The sequence below is a fragment of the Narcine bancroftii genome, chromosome 2 (genome assembly GCF_036971445.1).
Source record: "Narcine bancroftii isolate sNarBan1 chromosome 2, sNarBan1.hap1, whole genome shotgun sequence".
Lineage (NCBI taxonomy): Eukaryota > Metazoa > Chordata > Chondrichthyes > Torpediniformes > Narcinidae > Narcine > Narcine bancroftii.
The window spans coordinates 297,393,345-297,412,698 of record NC_091470.1 but is presented as its reverse complement, the minus strand read 5'-3'; the positions used below and the strand labels follow the sequence as shown (position 1 = coordinate 297,412,698).

The window sequence follows — 19,354 nt, the reverse complement described above, 5'->3', positions numbered from 1 at the left end:
TCATTTTCTGATTCACCTCATGCTGTGTGGACATCTCTCATTTCAGTAGCATTGCTGTTAGCAGACACTACACAATCACTGTACATATTTGAAAGGTGATATGAAATGGGAGCATTCAAAGGAAACCAATACAGACATGGAGAATGTAAAAATTCCTTACAGACAACGCCGAATTCGAATCCGGCAGTTCTGTGTGGCCTGGTATGACAATAAGACCATCTATAAATTTGCTGACAATACCATGGTAGTAGGTTGTATAAAAGAAGGTGATGTGTCAGCAAACATGAGGAATATTGACAACTTTACTGAACGGTATACTAACAATAACATCGCTTTCAATGTCACGAAAACCAAGGAGCTGATTGTGAACTTTAGGAGCAGAAAATCAGAGATGTTCAATCCAGTGATTAAAGGGGGATCAGAGGTGGAGGGGTGAGCAAATATAAATTCCATGGGGTCACCATCTCGGAGGATCATTCCTGGACACTACACATGAATGTCATCGTGAAGAAAGTACATCAGCACCTCTACTTCATCTGGAGTTTGCGGAGGTTTGGTATGATATTGAAAAGCTTGGCAAACGTCAACAGATGGGTAGTGGAAAGTATAGGGGCACAAATGCCTCTAAGCAGAAAACTCTGCTAAAGGTAGTGGACATAGCCCAGTACATCAGAGGAAAAACTCGATTTACCCCTCAAGAAAATCTACATGGAACCCTGCCATCGGAAAGCTGCAGCAATAAACACCACTCAGGACATGTTCTGTTCTTGCTGCTACCATCAGAAAAGAGGTATAATTACCACAAGACTCATATCACCAGGTTCAGGAACAATTGCTACCACTCCACCATCAGTCTCCTAAACAACAAACTCAGAGACTCATTTAAGGACTCTTACTTTGCACGTTATTTATTATTGAATATTATTTCTGAATTGCATAGACAGTTTGTCTACATTTCGGTTTTGATTACATTTTTCTCTTCTTTTATACCTATATTTTCTTAATTAGAGTTTTATTGCTCTACTAATTATGAAATTCTGCCTGGTCCACAGGAAACAAGAATCTCAGGGTTGTATGTGATGTCATGAATGTACTCTAACAATAAATCTAAACTGTGAAATTTTAATTTTGTTTTCTAGTGCTGCAATAGTGTTGTGCTAATTACTGAGCTAACAGTGTTGCCCATAATGTTCTATTAAGAGTTGACTATCACAGTTGATTACTTAAACTGATTGGAGTTGTGTTATGAAATTTAATTTCTTGCACAATCAAGAAAAGGGCAATACATTTTTGATTTGCGCACAAACATTCCAGAGGATGAGGTTTTCAAACTTGATATGTAAGATCATTTCAAGGAGCCAATCATTGGACAATAATGAATCTAACAGAAAATAGATTCAGTCCCGTCATGATAATAATGGGAGTGGGAGATGGTGATGTCTGTATTCCCCTTGAGATTTTTTCTTCTTAGTTTTTGAAATATCTTTCAAGCCTTCGACTCTTGGCTAAAAGATTCTTTCCTGAGAAGGAAAAGTGATTAAGTCAGTCATTGGTATTCCTTTATAGCAGTGGTTTTCAAACTGCCCCTCTAAACTCACATTCTACCTTAAGCAATCCTTACACCATAGGTTCTCTGAGATTAGTAAGGGATTGCTTAAGGAGGTATGTAAATGGGAAGAAAAATATTGAAAACTACTATTTTTATCGTACCTAATTGACTCGTTATGGGCATGGTTTTGTAACTCCAAAGGAAATGGGCCAATGACAATTTTTTCTCAAGCAAAGTATTTCAGTAACATATGGGTCTAGAGCAGTGGTTCTCAACTTTCCTTTCCTACTCTCACACCACCTAAAGCAATCCCTTACTAATCCCTTACTAATCACAGAGCATGGGGATTGCTTAAAGTGGAATGTGAGTTTAGGGGACAGTTTGACAAACATTGCTTTATAGCGAGGATAATTAATTATCTATATTGTCATAGGTGCTACACTTGCATGCATCACAAACACACACACACACACAAATATGCATTATATTATTTTTAGGAAATACATGCTATACCTCTTGGTAATACATGGCTTATCTGAGAATAGTCATGAATTTGATCCCTTAGGACAATGAAGAAATAAAGTTCTTTGAACTCTAAGACAACATGGTCTAGAGCAGCCATTATCAACATTATCAATCCCCCCAGGGGCTACAGCACATTTAAGGATGGCTACAGTCTGAAATACTATTTTTTTTTAAAATTATGTAATCAGTAGAAGTACAGAAGAAAATAACTAAACTTGACTGTTTCACAGGGAAGGAGGCCATAAAATTTGAGCAGAGTTCTGAGGGGGTCATAGTCATAACTTCTCTGTAGATTGTTTCATGGTGGAGAAGCTTGTGTGGTCCTGTGATCCCAAGAGTGATGCCGTCTGGAGCTATGATCCGTGGCAGTAAGGTCGAGGGTGAGGTCCCTGACAAAGAAAAATCCAACCAAGTCCTCATCGGTGGAACAGGCGGATGAAGTTACTCTGAGCTAAATGGCTGTGAAGGAGGACAAAGGCTGTGTTACAGACCCAGAGGACTCCAAAGCCCAGCAACAATAGAAATTCATCAAGACAAATGGTCATTTAAACAAAAGTTACTTTTAATTTTCTTTAAACATAAATACAGGATCAAACTTTAACTTACTACTATTAACTTAACTTAACTTAACCCCCTTCTAATTCTATAAGTTCAGAAAAGTTCTTTGATTCACAGTCCAATCTCACCGGTATCAGGAAATTCTTATACTGAATTTAAAATTTATGAATCTTCACCAGGCTTTGGTGCTTGAAAGGTAAATGGTTACCACTCAGGAAAATTCTTGGTGGTTTTCAGAGAGAGATTTATTGCTTGCTGGACATACACAAACTGATTCCTTCCGATCAGCCACTTCAGTGTCTTGCCGAAGAAACTTGCCCCATCAGTGTTTGCCAGATGATAACCTCTTTCTTTCAGGTCACCACAGAGTTCCTTTTCTGTTTCACTTATCTCAAGTGAAACATTATATAGCCAGCCATCTCCTCTTGTGTGGACCACAAGGGCTTTGAACAAGCTGAGCTCAGAACTCACAACCCATCTTCAAAATGGAATTTCAAACAAGCTTGCAAAAGCCACTGTAGAAAACCAGCAGTCTCACTCACTCTCTCTCTCTCTCTCTCTCTCTCTCTCTCTCTCTCTCTCTCTCTCTCTCTCTCTCAGAGAAAGCCTGTTTGGTCTCCTTTCTCTTTCTCTCTGCTTGAAAAACCACATGACCTTCTTAGAACAGCAAACTGCATTCAGACAGACTGCGGCACTGGACCCAATCTTCTGAGTCCATTCATCTGTTGCTTTCCAAAACAATAATCCATTACTCCACAGCATGTCCAATTAACATCTACTTGTGAAGTCCTTCAGCAAAACAGTTTCCGTTGTCTTTACAAAGGCATTGGGAGCCTGGACTGTCTAGCTTGAGCCAGAGCTCTGACATTTTAAATGAGATCTGTGTTATGAAGTGTTTGTTTGTGAGCTACACTAAAAAAATCCAACAATTTATCTCCTTTAAAACATATCTATATACAATCTAAAATATAACAATCTGTCACAGCTGCAACAAATCCATCAGCTCCAATCATCGTGGTTCCATGCCATTGGAATAGTTGGTTGATTTGTAAAGTATCATGTGCCTCTTTGAGTGGCACATCAAGTACACATTAAACAATACATGCACAAGCGTCTTTGCTCTGTGGGTCAATGGAACCAAGGCCATCCTCCTCGACCTCGAGGGACAGACATGATGACAATGACAACATGGCTATAAAAAGGTTGAGAATGTTGGTTCTAGAGAATTAAATTCTATACCACATCAACAATCTGAATGTTGAATCTGACATTTTAAGAAAGATTATCCCTTTTTGGTGATTATGCCCGTCATGATCAGCATGGAGGCTGCAATATTTTAGAAGCATTTAGAATATTTAGCAAAAATATAAATGTACATTAGAACATTGCAAATACTGTACATCCAAAATATAAGAAAATACTGGAAACACTCAACAGGTCAGGCATCTATGGGAGGAGAAACATTCAGGATAAATATCCTTTCATTATGAAGGGCAGATTTATATGGCATATATTGCCAGAAACCAGTGAGAAAACCTTCCTACACCAGAAATTAGTTTTTTTTTGTATATTTTATTTATTATTCAAAATAAAGCATACAATGAAAAATAAAATACAAATATACATAATGTTTTCTCCCCTATATTCCCCCCTCCCCAATCTGCCCTCCCCACCCCCCACTAACTACCCCAAAGAAAAAAAAAAGAAAGAGGAGATCAATTCATATCAACCGGTCAACCGGTATTGCCATGTTTGGTGCAACCCCAACACATTTAAGCCCATATGGGCTCCATACCTTAACAAGAAAGGAATAATTATTATGTAAATTATACATGATCTATTCCATTGGAATACAATACCTCATTTCTGCATGCCACTATTGAATACTTAAATCAATTTCATTTTTCCAGGTAATAGCCAAACATTTTCTCACCACAGCCAGTGCTAATCTTAAAAACACAATTTGAAACTTATCAAATTTTAGTTCCAAACTCAATTTTTTTTATATAACCCAATAAAAATACCACAGGATCAAGTGAGATTTTGAATTTAAATAAACCCTCCAAAAATTCCATAATTCTATTCCAAAAAGGTTTCACTATCTTGCACAACCAAAGAAAGGAACCACCTTATTTATGACATCAAAAACACAAATCAGAAGAAATAAATACAAATATCTTTAACTTCTCAGGAGTCAAATAAATCTGATATATAAAATTATAATGAACCAATCTATATCTTACATTAACTAATTTAGTCATAATATCTTCTCAAATGGTCATCCAGTCATCCTGAGAAATCCAAACAGACAAATCAGGAATTACTGTTCTTTTATACCTCATTCAAGCCCTCATTTACCTATAGGTGAGAGAAGGTTCACAACCATCTCTACAGAAAGACATTTGTAACAGAAAGTGACTGCAGGTCCCTTGAGCATATCTTGAAGAAACACACAGAACGTCAGCAATATTATAAACTTACTCCTGAGGCTTTAAGTTTAGTCTTAAATACAAATTAGGAAAACAAATGGTGCCATCAAACGTATGCTGCCACTAAAGGAGGAGCATGAATGAGGCAAGGGATTTGATATGAAGCTACACTACATAATAAATTGTGACACCAAAAAAAATGAGAAAGATCAAAGAAACTAAGGGATGAGGATGTTCAGATGCCTTCTCAGCAAGTAAAATCTTGCAACAAATTCATAGGAAACTTTACCCCAAGAGAAGTGAGAATGTGAAACTTGCTGTCACTGGGGTTTAAGAAGAGCACATAAAAGAGTGTCCTGGTCAGCTGCATCACAGTGTGATATGGTTGCTGAAGTAGAGCATTGGTTAATAGATTAGTCTACAGGTCCATAAGAGTGACAGAGAGGATCACTGGATTCTTCCTCCCCTCCATCAAGGCTAGCAACAATCGTTGAGCTTGTTACCATACAGTAATCTCTAGGCTTGTGAGAGCCATGAAGCCAAGCAAAGAATAGGAGTGAGAGAAGGTTGCATCACATCCAATAGGATGGAAGATTCTAATGATCATGGAACAGTCAATGACAGGCCATGACAATGGCTCACTGCATTGTGGTAGCCGAAGTTCAGTTCTGAAATAACCATCTCAGCAACTGCACTAATCATCCAGACCTTCCAACCTCATTAAACCATGTCAGTGTGGATTGACACACTCCCCACTGATCTTACAACAATCAGATTGTTCTAAGAGTTTCATTGGCATAAGAACACCTGCAGAGGGCTAGCAGGAATTCCACTGTCCACAGATGTGCCAGAGGAAATCACCTGGTCATGAAACATCCACAGAAAGCAATTTCAGGCCTGAGCCCTTCATCAGGGATGCCAAATTTACTAAAGAAGAACCTGTATAGTTAAGCCTTCTTTTGGGAGTGGAAGCAGTGGAATCGAGAAAGGAATTGCATCCCTTCTTGAGACTGGGTTGGAATGTTACTCTTGCAATTACACTTCCTCCCTCACCACTACTTAAAGTCCCAAACAGTACTTCCAAGTGAATCTGTAAGGGGTCATTTACTGCATCCAGTATTCCCAGTGCAGCCTTCTCTACATAATGGAGACTGGACGTAGATTGGGAGATTGCTTTGTTGAGTACCATATCTATGTATGTTGCAATAGCTAGCTTCTCCCAGTGGCCAACAACTTCAATTCCACATTTCATTCCCACTCTGTCATGACTGTCTATGGCCTCAAAAGTTACCAGGTTGAGGCCACAAGTAAATTGGTAGAACAACATTTTATATTATCTCTCGAAGGTCTCCAAACAGAAGACATCAATATCGACCACTAATTTCTAGTAATCCCTACCCCATTCTCCTCCCCCCTCACACTCCCTCTTATTCCTTTCCTTCTCTTTCCACTACCTGTCACCTACATCTTCATTCTTCCAGCACCCACCCCTTCCTTATTTCTGTCAGAGACCAGCTTTCTTAGCCCTCTGTCACCTCGCTTATCACCTTTTAGCTCCTTCCTTTTCTTCCCTCTCCCACTGACATTCACCTTTCTCCTTTTAAATTATACTCCTCCCCACTTTCCAAACCTCCCACACCTTCTCATTTGGGCATTAGCTCTGTCTTTGGTATCTCCTGATAAAGGGCTCAGACCTGAAACGTTGACTGCATATTGCTTTCCATGGATGCTGAATGACCTGCTGAGTTCCTACAGAACTTTTATGTATTGTTCCAGTTTTCCAACATCTGCAGACATGTTTAACCCCAGAAATTGTACCATGTTCCTCTCTCTAAACATATAATGCAATTTCCTCTCTGGCAAACTACTTGAAGCACTAACTGAGGTAGGCAGAGAAATTATATTTCAATGCTGGATTATCATCCAACAAGATACAGGACAACACATGCCTGAAATGCAGAAACATACGGAAAGATAATAGTCATTGAGATATGACTCAGTACATGGAACACCAGCAGTCGATTTATTCAATTCAGTCTCATGAATGTGGAGGACTCCTCCAAATAGTCATTCATCAGAAGGATGAAAGACTTGAGAGCTACAAAATAACTACATCAAATTGAATCCTGTATGTAGAACAGAGGATTCCTGAGAAACTAATGGGAGAATTAGTGAGTTTGCAGACTAATACGGTTTAATATTGGAACATCATTGCCACACTTTCCCAGAGGCTGTGCTTTCGCAAGAAGACATGTCTAACAGTCAAGGGCATCCTTAACAAATACAAAGAGACAAAGGAAAGCTCTAACCTTGCCTTATTGTCACTCTGGGCTACACCTTTTAGGACTGCCATCTGAGCCACTGATAGTGCAAATTGTATGACAAAATTGATAAGCAAATGTATCCTCCACAAGACCAAGAAGAAATAAGCCTATTGCAGACAAAAACAGAAATGGAAGGCAAGTAATACTCCATAAACCTTGTTAAATTATTACCTGACTTGTTGAGAGAGCAAGCCATTCATGAACAGTATCCATTTAAGAAAACCTGGAAACCCAATCAAAGTCATGATATCCAAAAGTCACACATCATGATTACAGAGACAAACCAACAGATGAGAAGGAAAAGAATCAATATCTGGCCTACACAGGAACAGTTAAATGTGATATCAACACAACAGTGAGTTTAAAATACAATTGTGACAAGGTGGTGAATGCAACTCAAAACATCACACAGATTTCCCTCCCCTCCTCCATCAACTCGATCTATACTTCCCACTGCATCAGAAAAACAGTCAGCCTAGTGAACCCAACCCAGACACACTCTCTTTTCCCTTCTCCCATCAAAGATTCAAGATTATGAAATTACACATCCACTGGCTTGAAGGCAGTTTCTTCCCTGCAGCCATCAGGCTTCTGAATGAACCTCACAATCTCATATCATGGTACCCTTGCCATGAAACACCATATCCAGTAATTGTGCTCTTGTTCTTCCACTTTGTACATCTGCATGCAGGTTAGAGTTGACTTGCTAAACTGCTTGCAAAGGAACCCTTGCCACTGTTCCAGATAAAATGTGACTATAACCCTGAACTTAATCTTGAGAGCATTGTATCACAAGCACAATGCACAAAGAGGAATGATTGCATTCAGCTCTACAAAATGGAAATGTGACATCTTACAACCCGGACAAAATTGTGGATAATGCTTTAAAAAGTGTGGCGAGGAACAATAAGATTTAATTCAAACAAAAAAGGTGGAAGAAAGTTAAAGATAAAATATGTACTATTACTGTAAGGATGAAAAGGGACCTATCTTCTGCTGCAGCATACCAGTTCATATGGGAAACACACTGCAGCACAGAACATGCGGTTTTAAAATAAACATGACGTAAACCATGGATTAGTCTCAAAGCTGTATTTAAGAAATATAGTTCTGGGAACCACAAGACATACAGGTATTACATTAGATTACATGCAGGACCTGAATAAGAAATACAGAAAAGATAATAGCATATTATTGTCACTACCTGTTTGTGGTCTGGTACAATGTAGTAGCATTCTTTGGGGTGCAATATGACCTAAGATGTATTTGCCATTGTATTCTTGCTTCCAAATGGCTCAACTGCTGTTTCTGATCATGCCCGTAGTCATCCACAGTGAATGAGTCAGTACTTCTGAAAAGCAATGAGGTATATACATGAATATACACATGGAAATAAGAATGACTGACATTTAATCCCATTAATTACACCTTCAACACACTGATGGCTATTTTTTTTTAATCAAGAGAAGAGGAATAATGAAAAAAGGCAGAGTGATCAAACATTTGGGATTGTACTCGCTGGAGTTTAGAAGATTGAGAGGGGATCTCATAGAGACCTATAAAATTCTGGCAGGACTGGACAGAATGGATGCAGATGGGATGTTTCCAAGGATGGGAAAATCCAGAACCCGGGGCCATGGTTTGAGGATAATAGGCAAACCATTTAGGACCGAGATGAGGAGGAATTTCTTTACCCAGAGGGTGGTGAATCTGTGGAATTCATTGCCACAGAGGGCAGTAGAGGCAGGTTCATTAAATCTATTTAAGAGGGAATTAGATCTATTTCTTCAGTATAAGGGTATTAAAGGTTACGGAGAAAAGGCGGGGACGGGGTACTGAACTTTAAGATCAGCCATGATCTCGTTGAATGGCGGAGCAGGCTCGAAGGGTCGAATGACCTACTCCTGCTCCTATCTTCTATGTTTCTATGTTTCTATATTTGACCAGGATGCACTATCAGTGTTTCAGACCCTCTTTGGCTGCAGAGCTAATAATTTGACATCAAAAACAAAACCTGGACAAGATGATTCTGAAAATGATATCCCAATTGCTTTGTCAGATTGAGATATTTGAGTCCATCAAGATATTATGATCCTTATGAATCATTAGTAGAAATGAAAACTTTAAAATTTTCCAATCTGTTTAATTGTATTCTAGGCAAGAGAAGACCCATTTTAAGGAAAAGTTAAGAAAGCAGGAAAAGCAAGGCAAAAATAAGAAAAAAAAACAACTAAAAAGTAATATGAAAAAATATAAAGCCAGTGTGGAATAATGAAGCCATATTATCAAGAAACATGATACTGCAATTCCACATTTCATGTTTTAATTCCACATAAAAAATAAGAGAAAAGTTGAAATAGAATTTGAGCCAATAATATAAATAAAAACATAATAAATGTCAAAGCACAGAAGGTGGAAGCAATGTGACAAAAATATTATTTTGCCTCAGCAGTTATCAGGGAGATGGATCAGAGAGGCAAGTCATTGGATAATGAGACTAAAAATTATATAACAGCCTGAGCCAAAAACACTTACTTAGTATGATGATGTAATATTCCGTCTCTAATGGAAAACATCTCATGCTCTGATCTATCTCACTGACAGCCTTGCCATCTAGTAAGATGAACAACTCATTTTCTTTTATTATCGCATTCTGCTCCTATATCTTTTGGTCTTATAGTCTCACTGTCAGTCATGGCTTATCATTAGCTTGTTCTTCTAAATTAAAAAGATTTGTACCTAAACTTCACTCCAGATCCTTGACACGTTCTTCAGTTCTTGTTTTCTATTGGAAGCGGAACAGAGATCTCATCAATTGTTTTCCATTTGTGTAAAAGATCCCATGATATTTTTCAAATAGGACCAGGTGTCTTCCCTCAGTTTTCTGGCCAATATTTATCCATTCATGAATGTCAGAAAAGCCATTGGAAGATTATTTATCACACAGCTGTTTATACTATATGCCCATGTTGTGCACATTTCCTTAAGTCAAAACACAGAAATGCTGGAGGAACTCAGCCTGTCTCTCAGTGTCCATAGGAGGTAAATATACATCACTGATGTTTTGGGCCTGACTTCGTGTTTCACTCTTTTCACCATATTTCCTTATGTTTCTAGAATTACTTAATTTCCCTAAATACTTGATATACTGTGAACCACTTTGGGTTGTCCTTATGTTCTGAAAGATACTAATTTACAAATATATTAAACCTAGTAAGGAATTAAAGACCAGGGCAGACTCATCTGGACTTAGCACAGCTCTATGTGCTAGGTTATATTTTACTAACAGGTGGAAGCTATTAACTTGCTTTTGTGTTAATGGTGGAGAATGTACAGACAGCTGGGATTTGAATAAACTTGCCAGCATTTGTAGTAAATAATACACTTGGCTGGATTATAAGTACCCATGGACCTTCAGCTGTCATAGAGAAATCAAGGAAAGAAAAGGACTGATAAATAGGCAGAAAGCTAAGGATTTGGATATAGCAGGCCAGTCAGAACTCAGCTAAGTTCCTGCCCTTAAGGTATTAAATTGTGTGAGTAAGTCCTAATCCAAAGATAATAAAGATCAGGAAAGGTAAATTTCATTCATATTAAACAAAGAAGTTATTTTAAAAATGTTTCACAAAATGGTTGAAAACACTCTTGAAATATTATGTATGGTTGTTTGCCTCATCATGAGGTGAATGTAGATAAGAGCAAATAAAAGCTGTTTAAGATAAGGTTACACTGTTCAGGAAAGGATATGTAAGCTATGTCTCTCCTCTTGAAGAGAAAAGGCTGAAGGGTGAGTAATAAATGCTTTAAAACATGAAGTCTTTTGATCAAGAAGATATTGTTTCTTCCTCTTATTGAAGCCTTGAACATAAAATCGAAAGCAAAAAATATTAAATAAGGAAATAAGAATAAATTTGTTTATTAAGAGAGTCATGAGAACTATACAAAAGTTGTGAAGGATTTGGAAAGAATACAAAAGATATTTACCAGGATGCTGGCTGAATTGGAGGTTATGAATTGTGAGGGGAGGTTAGACAAACTTGGAACAAAAATTTGGGTTGTTTCCTCTGGACCATTGAAGGGTGAGGGGAGACCTGATAGAAATTTATAAAAATGATGAAAAGCATACAATCATTTTCTTAGGGTAGAAACATTGAATACTCGAGAACGTGTATTTTAAGTGAGCAGTAGTAGCACTAGCCATCAGAAGCTACTACCATGATGGCTGATTCTTAGGAGTTTTAGGTGGAGTTGACACCACATTAATTCTGGAATAGATTGGCTCAACAATTTGTACATCTGGTGCAAATTGCGAGTTATCTCTTCTACCCCTTTTCAAATTGATCACAAATTTTATGACAAGCTTGCAATATAGCCTGCCTCATAGAAGAGTTTGTTTGAATCCTTTGCAGTTCAACATGACTGCAAGTCACCCTCTCATGAATCGAAATTGGCTCTGTCTTCTCTCCCTGTTCTGGCTGCATACCTTTTAGGCCTGGTTTCCTTTCACTTGCAGGTCTCATTGCTATCCTTTTCTCTAAGTATCAGTATCTGAGTTGATGGCTGTATATCTGAAATCCAGTGTGGTGTGATTTTATCATCACTGTGGATTATTTATTCTTCCACAGTACAACCAGGTTTAAATTTGAATTATCTATTGTCATGTGTATTGAGATAGCGTGAAAAATTTGGTTTCTATTCATCCAGGTAAATCAACTCGTGTTTAAGAACAACAGGTAGTGCAATTTTTTAAAAAAACAAAAATGCAAGGTACAGTTTTACAGCAAATCAAAGAGGGTAGGGTTTAGTGTTACAAAGTCAAAGTGTAGGGTATCAAGAAAAGCAGAGTTAAAACAATGCAAGCACATCTTTATTTTTGCCAATGAGAGGTTGATTTAAGTGTCTGATAACAACAGAAAAAAAAATTCAGTCATCAGGAATCTGACATCAAAAAAGTGCAGAGAAAAATCTGTAATAAAAACAGAAAATGCTGGGAAAATGTAGCAGGTCAGAGAGCATTAGTGATAAGGGAAACAGCTGATGTTTCTGGCTAAGGAGTGTTTCTACCATTTTTCTGCTTTTATTTCAGATTTACTAGTATCTGCAGTTTTCATATATTTCTAAATTTGCCCTGCAGGAAACAGACAAATGTAGTAGAAAAAATGCAGAATGGAGAGTGGTTTAAGGAGAAGGTGGCCAATGAGATGAGATAGGAGGATATTATTACCTTGGTAATTTCAGTCCATGGCTGAACAAAGCCTCAGCAACATTTATTTCAATGAACTGAAAGGTATTTCCTTTATTCTGGGTTAAGAAGAGAAGCAATTTTTGATTTCCTCCAAGTAGGTACTGATGGTATTTTTTGTATCCATCTTTTAACACAGGAGTGAAAGATGTTTGTCAATGAGTATCATGCAAATTACTTGTAGGAAGTGCTTTGAGTAGGTGGCAGTAAGTACACGTTATGAGATGTGAATAAACACGTTTATATTTGTTTTAAATGGAGGCTTTGGGAAGACAATTAGTAGTGGTAAAGAGAGCAATTTCTCAGGCAAGTAGACAATGATGTATGTGGCATTTGGAAATGTTCATCATTTTTTTTGAGCTTATTCTATTTCTAATGTCAGTGTATCCAGGTTCTCAATATGTGAAGCTTGCAATGGATTTCCTGAGCTTTTCGATCTCATTGACTCACTGTAAAACTGCTTAGAGGCTTGCATACTTTGGACTTCCTGCATAGTATTTGAAAACCTAAACCATGAAAATCTCATGCAGAATTTCCTGGATGACTGCCATGATGTGCTTCAGTCACAGAACCAGTCCCCCTTAAAGAGACTACAAATGAAACTATCCATTCACCATATTGATTTTCAGCCAAAGTAGCATAGAAAATAGGGGGAGGAGTAACATGCTCCGTCATAAAAATATAAAGAGGTGCCACTACCATTGCCCAGTGCCTCCAACAGTAAGAGAAAGAGAAGTAAAAGAGATTCCCTTCAACATAACTATGAATGATTATCTACTTTAGTACCACTCATTTTTAGTACCACTATATTTTCACCTTTTCTACATTTTCCTTGATCCAATTGGCTTCAACAAATATATCCACAGCACTTATAAACAGCATGTCTAGTAATGTGAGGAAATTAAAGGTACAAATAAGTAGAACCTTGTGTACTCCTGCATTGAAATCACTGAGTTGAATTTAACCTTCCCTTCTGCTGCTTTGCAATCCCTAAAATCCAAAATGCTAATAGCATCTATTTTTGTGTCTAAATTTTCAACTTAATGATTCACAATTCCAAATGGAGTCTTATTACTGGACCAGCAGAATTTTACTCAACTACTGACAGGTGCATGAGTTGGCAGCTGTGGAATTTACATTCATATAATTAAATAAGTATGGAATTTAATTAAAAGGAGAATCCCAGTTATTTTTGCATTATACAGAGTGCCATAAAAAATTAATATAATAAAAATTCATAAAAGCTCTTCAAGTTAGGAAATTTCTCATCCTTTGTCCAGTCTTGCATAAGTGCTTGCAAAAATTGAAGTGTACTGGCAATTTGATAAGGGTGAGGCAGAGCGCCTCCCATAGGCTAATATACAGTACAATTAGCTTTTGATTAATTCATACAAGCAAAAAACCCAGACAACTTAACCTACTGGACAAGGCAGGATTAATATCATACTTTCCCTTCCCTATTTCTGGGTCTATTTAACCAGCATTTCAGACTCTGGTCTCTATTTGCTCCACATCTTTTCCTTATTCTCTTTGTAAACAGTTTCATCTTGAGATTCAGTTCTGCTGTGTGACAGGAAATCCATTTCTCCAGCCCCATTTTCTCATACAAATTGCTATAGCAGGACATCGATCATGTAGTCCATTAGTGGAACTTGCTATGGTATCCTTCTAGTCAAAGGTTTTGTCCACAAAGTTGCTGAGTCTCAGTTAATAGCAAATCAGCATGAAATGCAGGCATTTGCATTCAAATGCAGAAAGCAGCTAACAGGGTATCTCTTTAATCAGGTGGTATTGAGTAATAAACAGAGGAAGAGAATGGATTAAAGTGTAGGAGAGGGGATTATATCAAGAAATTTAATTTCAGATAAAGAAAAGTAGTGAATTATGAAAGCAAGGAGAGCAAGAAAACAAAATAACAGAAAAAAATGCAAATTAAAGTGTGAAATGTATAAAATATTGCAGACATCCAAAACCTGAAGGGATGAGACCTTGCATTGAGAAGTCCGTTGCTAATCACTGCCAATAATCACAATGTCACTGTAATTACCTGGAAGAAAACCATCTTTTGTAAAGACTAGACAATTTTTTAAACTGTAAAGATGATGGGGACAATACAATGCAATTTGTAAAATTGACATCTAAACAACCCAAATCTGGGAGCAATCTCCAGTGGTTCATTTAGCTACAAATCTGATCCTCAACAAAAATCGGTAAATTAGTTGATCAAAAATAAGGGTGATGTCATAGTCCTTGCAACAATTTTGACAATAAATTGTTTGTTTACTATACAACTCCTGGGACTCCATTGGAATTGGCTTCTTTTTTTCTTTGGCTTGGCTTCGCGGACGAAGATTTATGGAGGGGGTAAAAAGTCCACGTCAGCTGCAGGCTCGTTTGTGGCTGACCAGTCCGATGCGGGACAGGCAGACACGATTGCAGCGGTTGCAAGGGAAAATTGGTTGGTTGGGGTTGGGTGTTGGGTTTTTCCTCCTTTGCCTTTTGTCAGTGAGGTGGGCTCTGCGGTCTTCTTCAAAGGAGGCTGCTGCCCGCCAAACTGTGAGGCGCCAAGATGCACGGTTTGAGGCGTTATCAGCCCACTGGCAGTGGTCAATGTGGCAGGCACCAAGAGATTTCTTTAGGCAGTCCTTGTACCTTTTCTTTGGTGCACCTCTGTCACGGTGGCCAGTGGAGAGCTCGCCATATAATACGATCTTGGGAAGGCGATGGTCCTCCATTCTGGAGACGTGACCCATCCAGCGCAGCTGGATCTTCAGCAGCGTGGACTCGATGCTGTCGACCTCTGCCATCTCGAGTACCTCGACGTTAGGGGTGTGAGCGCTCCAATGGATGTTGAGGATGGAGCGGAGACAACGCTGGTGGAAGCGTTCTAGGAGCCGTAGGTGGTGCCGGTAGAGGACCCATGATTCGGAGCCGAACAGGAGTGTGGGTATGACAACGGCTCTGTATACGCTTATCTTTGTGAGGTTTTTCAGTTGGTTGTTTTTCCAGACTCTTTTGTGTAGTCTTCCAAAGGCGCTATTTGCCTTGGCGAGTCTGTTGTCTATCTCATTGTCGATCCTTGCATCTGATGAAATGGTGCAGCCGAGATAGGTAAACTGGTTGACCGTTTTGAGTTTTGTGTGCCCGATGGAGATGTGGGGGGGCTGGTAGTCATGGTGGGGAGCTGGCTGATGGAGGACCTCAGTTTTCTTCAGGCTGACTTCCAGGCCAAACATTTTGGCAGTTTCCGCAAAGCAGGACGTCAAGCGCTGAAGAGCTGGCTCTGAATGGGCAACTAAAGCGGCATCATCTGCAAAGAGTAGTTCACGGACAAGTTTCTCTTGTGTCTTGGTGTGAGCTTGCAGGCGCCTCAGATTGAAGAGACTGCCATCCGTGGGGTACCGGATGTAAACAGCGTCTTCATTGTTGGGGTCTTTCATGGCTTGGTTCAGCATCATGCTGAAGAAGATTGAAAAGAGGGTTGGTGCGAGAACACAGCCTTGCTTCACGCCATTGTTAATGGAGAAGGGTTCAGAGAGCTCATTGCTGTATCTGACCCGACCTTGTTGGTTTTCGTGCAGTTGGATAATCATGTTGAGGAACTTTGGGGGACTATACAACTCCTGGGACTCCATTGGAATTGGCTAACTTTGATGGAACTAACTATTTTGAAATCCATCAGACTTTCCTCATTTTGAATGGGAGGAATACATCTATAGCCTCGAGGAAGTTTGAAACCATTAAGTACTTTCCTTAGAAATATGAATATGCTTTAACCTATTCCCTTTTCATTGCCATGTACATGCTGATTATTGATTTCTCTGGATAAGAAGTTAAAGTTTAAATTTTAACAGTAAAATGGCAATATTTTGGTGTAAACTAAATTCCATAAGATATTGAAAAAAATGAAACAAAAATGGGTTATTTCACTTCAATCACATGCTCAAAACATGCATGTTCTTTTGCTTTTTTTAATCAAAGTTCAAATTTATTGTCAGAGAACATGATATCACATACAATCTTCAAATTCTTTTTCCTGCAGGCCAGGCAGACTTTCTAATTGCTGGTAACTGTAAACTATATAGGTAGTCGCCATGTTAAAAACAACTTCCGTTACCTAGATCTGTCTTTAACTCGAATTTGTATTTAAGTTGGAACAAGTCCATACGGTCCTGATTTAGCATAAGTTAGTCAAATGTTTATCTTGGTATATAGCAATAAATAGTATATGTTTTTCCTCTCTACACATGTAAAACACTTAAGAAAAATTTCCAAATACATTACATCTTAAACATAGTAATACAGTACACAATAGGTGGTATTTAGAGATGAAGTCTTGTTTAATTATGGAAAGGATATCTTTTTCAATTCAAGATAAGATGTCTTTTTATAAGTTGAAGTGGACTCCATTTGTTAAGTATATGCAATTAAGTTTGATTTAAGTATGTTCCTAGATGTGATATTTTAGAACTGATAAATCTTTTTTTTAAATTATTTTTATTTGTCATATTTTTCTTTTTCTCTGTGTGTGCTTTTTTAATATATAATATTAATTTTATTAATTCTTCACTCTTTATTTTGGGGGAGGGGAAGGGTGGTTTTTTTGTATATAGATTTTTTTTAGTTCTTGTATATGTAGGGGGGGTTAGGTTGAATTAAGTTAGGTTATTAATGTTGTATTGTAATTATATTATTTTTTATATTTTTTTATTTAAATGTAATTTTTCTTTTTATTCCTGTGATAAAATCTTTAAATAAAGTTTTTTTTTAAAAAAAGTAATACAGTACATAATTTGATGATGTAGGAGAAGATGATGGAGAGATGGCTACTGTTGGAGAGGACGGACTTGGTGCTGGAGAGTCAGAGTTTAATTTTTAACCACATGAAACTTGGAAGTGGAATCAGCTGCAAAGAAGCATCTGTTCATTTCTAGCTGCCTTTAACCCGAGAAGCAGTAAAAAGTTACCATTTGTTGCTTCATAAGTCACTTGTAAACCAGACGAAATAAGAGTACAGGTATAACACAGTTAATGTGTTCCAAGCAGGTTCAATGTTATGGAAAACCGCACTGTTCAAAGCATTATTACAATGCATTTTAACATAATACGTTCCAATACTATAAAAGGGATATATAAAACTGATCCTTATTGGCAATGTGAACGTAGTTTATTTAAGAAAATATTTGTCTAATGTAGTTTACCCCTCACTCTATCCCTAACCCTAATGTATTGCTCAGTGGTTTGGAAACTTGCTGGTCTGCCGCATCAGAGCAGAGACAAAAAAAAGCAGATTCCCATCAGTGTAAGGCAGAGTGTTGCAGGGAGCCAATTCACAGTGGGGCAGCAATAATTTTCAACATAGCAACTTACCTCTCTCTCTATTTCATAGCTCAGCACCTATATTTCAAATACAGCATTTTAAACTAGAGTCTTGCAATGTATTATGAGGTGGTTTGAATAGCTGCAACAGTAAAACTTTAATTTTGCAAATTTAAAAATGAAGGTCGAAAAGAGTATCATACAGCATACTCTCTCGCGATGTTGACTCAACCATGCTCGAACTGGAAATTGACAGCATTCTACTGCCGGCTGGCTTCTTGTTTCGTAAGTATGAGTTGTTTGTAAATTGGATTTTTTTAACCAGGGGCCTGCCTGTACTCAAGAAGAAAGAAATGTTTACAATAAAAAATGTAAACAAGCTGACTGTGCAAATACAGAAAATAAATATTCAGTAATAAATAGTGAGCAAAGTAAGAGTTCTTAAATGAGTCTCTGGATGAGTCTGTTGTTCAGGAGTCTGATGTATTCCTGAACCTTGTGGCATCTGTACTTCTCACTGCTATGCCTCTTTCCAGCAGAGAGAACAAAGCATATCCTGGGTAGTGTGGATCCTTGATGATTGCTGCTGCTCTCTGCTTTCCTTGTAGATGTTCTCGATGATTGGGAGAGTTTTGGCCTACGATGTACTGGTCTGTGACCACTACCTTTTGCAAGGCTTTCTGCTCAAAGGTATTGATGCCCCCATACCAGACCATGATGAAGCAGGTCAACACACTATCCACTACACATCTGCAGAAGTTTGCCAAGGTTTCCAATGACTCCTGAGAAAGTAGAGTTGCTGATGTGCTTTCCTCACAATGGCATTAGTATGATGCACACAGGAAAGGTCCTCCAAGATAGTGACTTCCAGGAATTTAAATTTGTCAGCCTCTCCACATCTGATCCTTCAATAATCATTGGATCATACTCCTAAAGTCAACAATAATCTCTTTGCTCTTGGTGTCATTGAGTGAGAGGTTGTTGTTAATTCATCATTCAGCTAAAATTTCAATCTCCTATTTGCTGACACATTGCCCCTTTTTAGACAGCTCACTATGGCGTTATTGTTAGAGAATTTATAAATGGTGTTCATGTCGTACCAAGCCGCACAGTCATAGGTGCAGATCACGTCAAGCAGGGGGCTAACTATGTAACCCTGCAGTGCTCTAGTGCTGTTAGAGATTATGGAGGTGATGACCTTACCAATCACTGAGGAAATCCAGGATGCAATTGAGGCCCAGGTCTTGGAGTTTGATGATCAGTTTTAAGGGACAATGATGTTGAATGCCGAATTGTAAGTCTTAGCAAGGGGCATTAGGGTAACCACGGGGCACAATCTGATCTTCAAAAGTTCACTCAGCAGGGGGTTGGGGGCAGTGGTACTGCCAACCTCCATGCATGAAACTCC

General features: G+C 38.2%; 1 long non-coding RNA gene across 6 annotated transcripts in view; it reads right to left on the bottom strand.

Moving 5' to 3' along the window:
- The window catches only part of LOC138755456 (uncharacterized), a 105,172-nt gene that overhangs the window by 9,786 nt on the left and 76,032 nt on the right, over positions 1–19,354 (bottom strand). For 3 of the 6 annotated variants that reach the window (XR_011352310.1, XR_011352306.1, XR_011352307.1), the window contains 4 exons: positions 10,125–10,170; positions 8,590–8,736; positions 2,290–2,533; positions 896–1,520 (listed from right to left, as the gene is read on the bottom strand). This is a non-coding gene — a long non-coding RNA (uncharacterized lncRNA). Of the gene's footprint in view, positions 1–895; positions 1,521–2,289; positions 2,534–8,589; positions 8,737–10,124; positions 10,171–19,354 lie in introns of those variants that run through there. The other 3 variants (XR_011352309.1, XR_011352311.1, XR_011352308.1) reach the window with 3 other exon arrangements.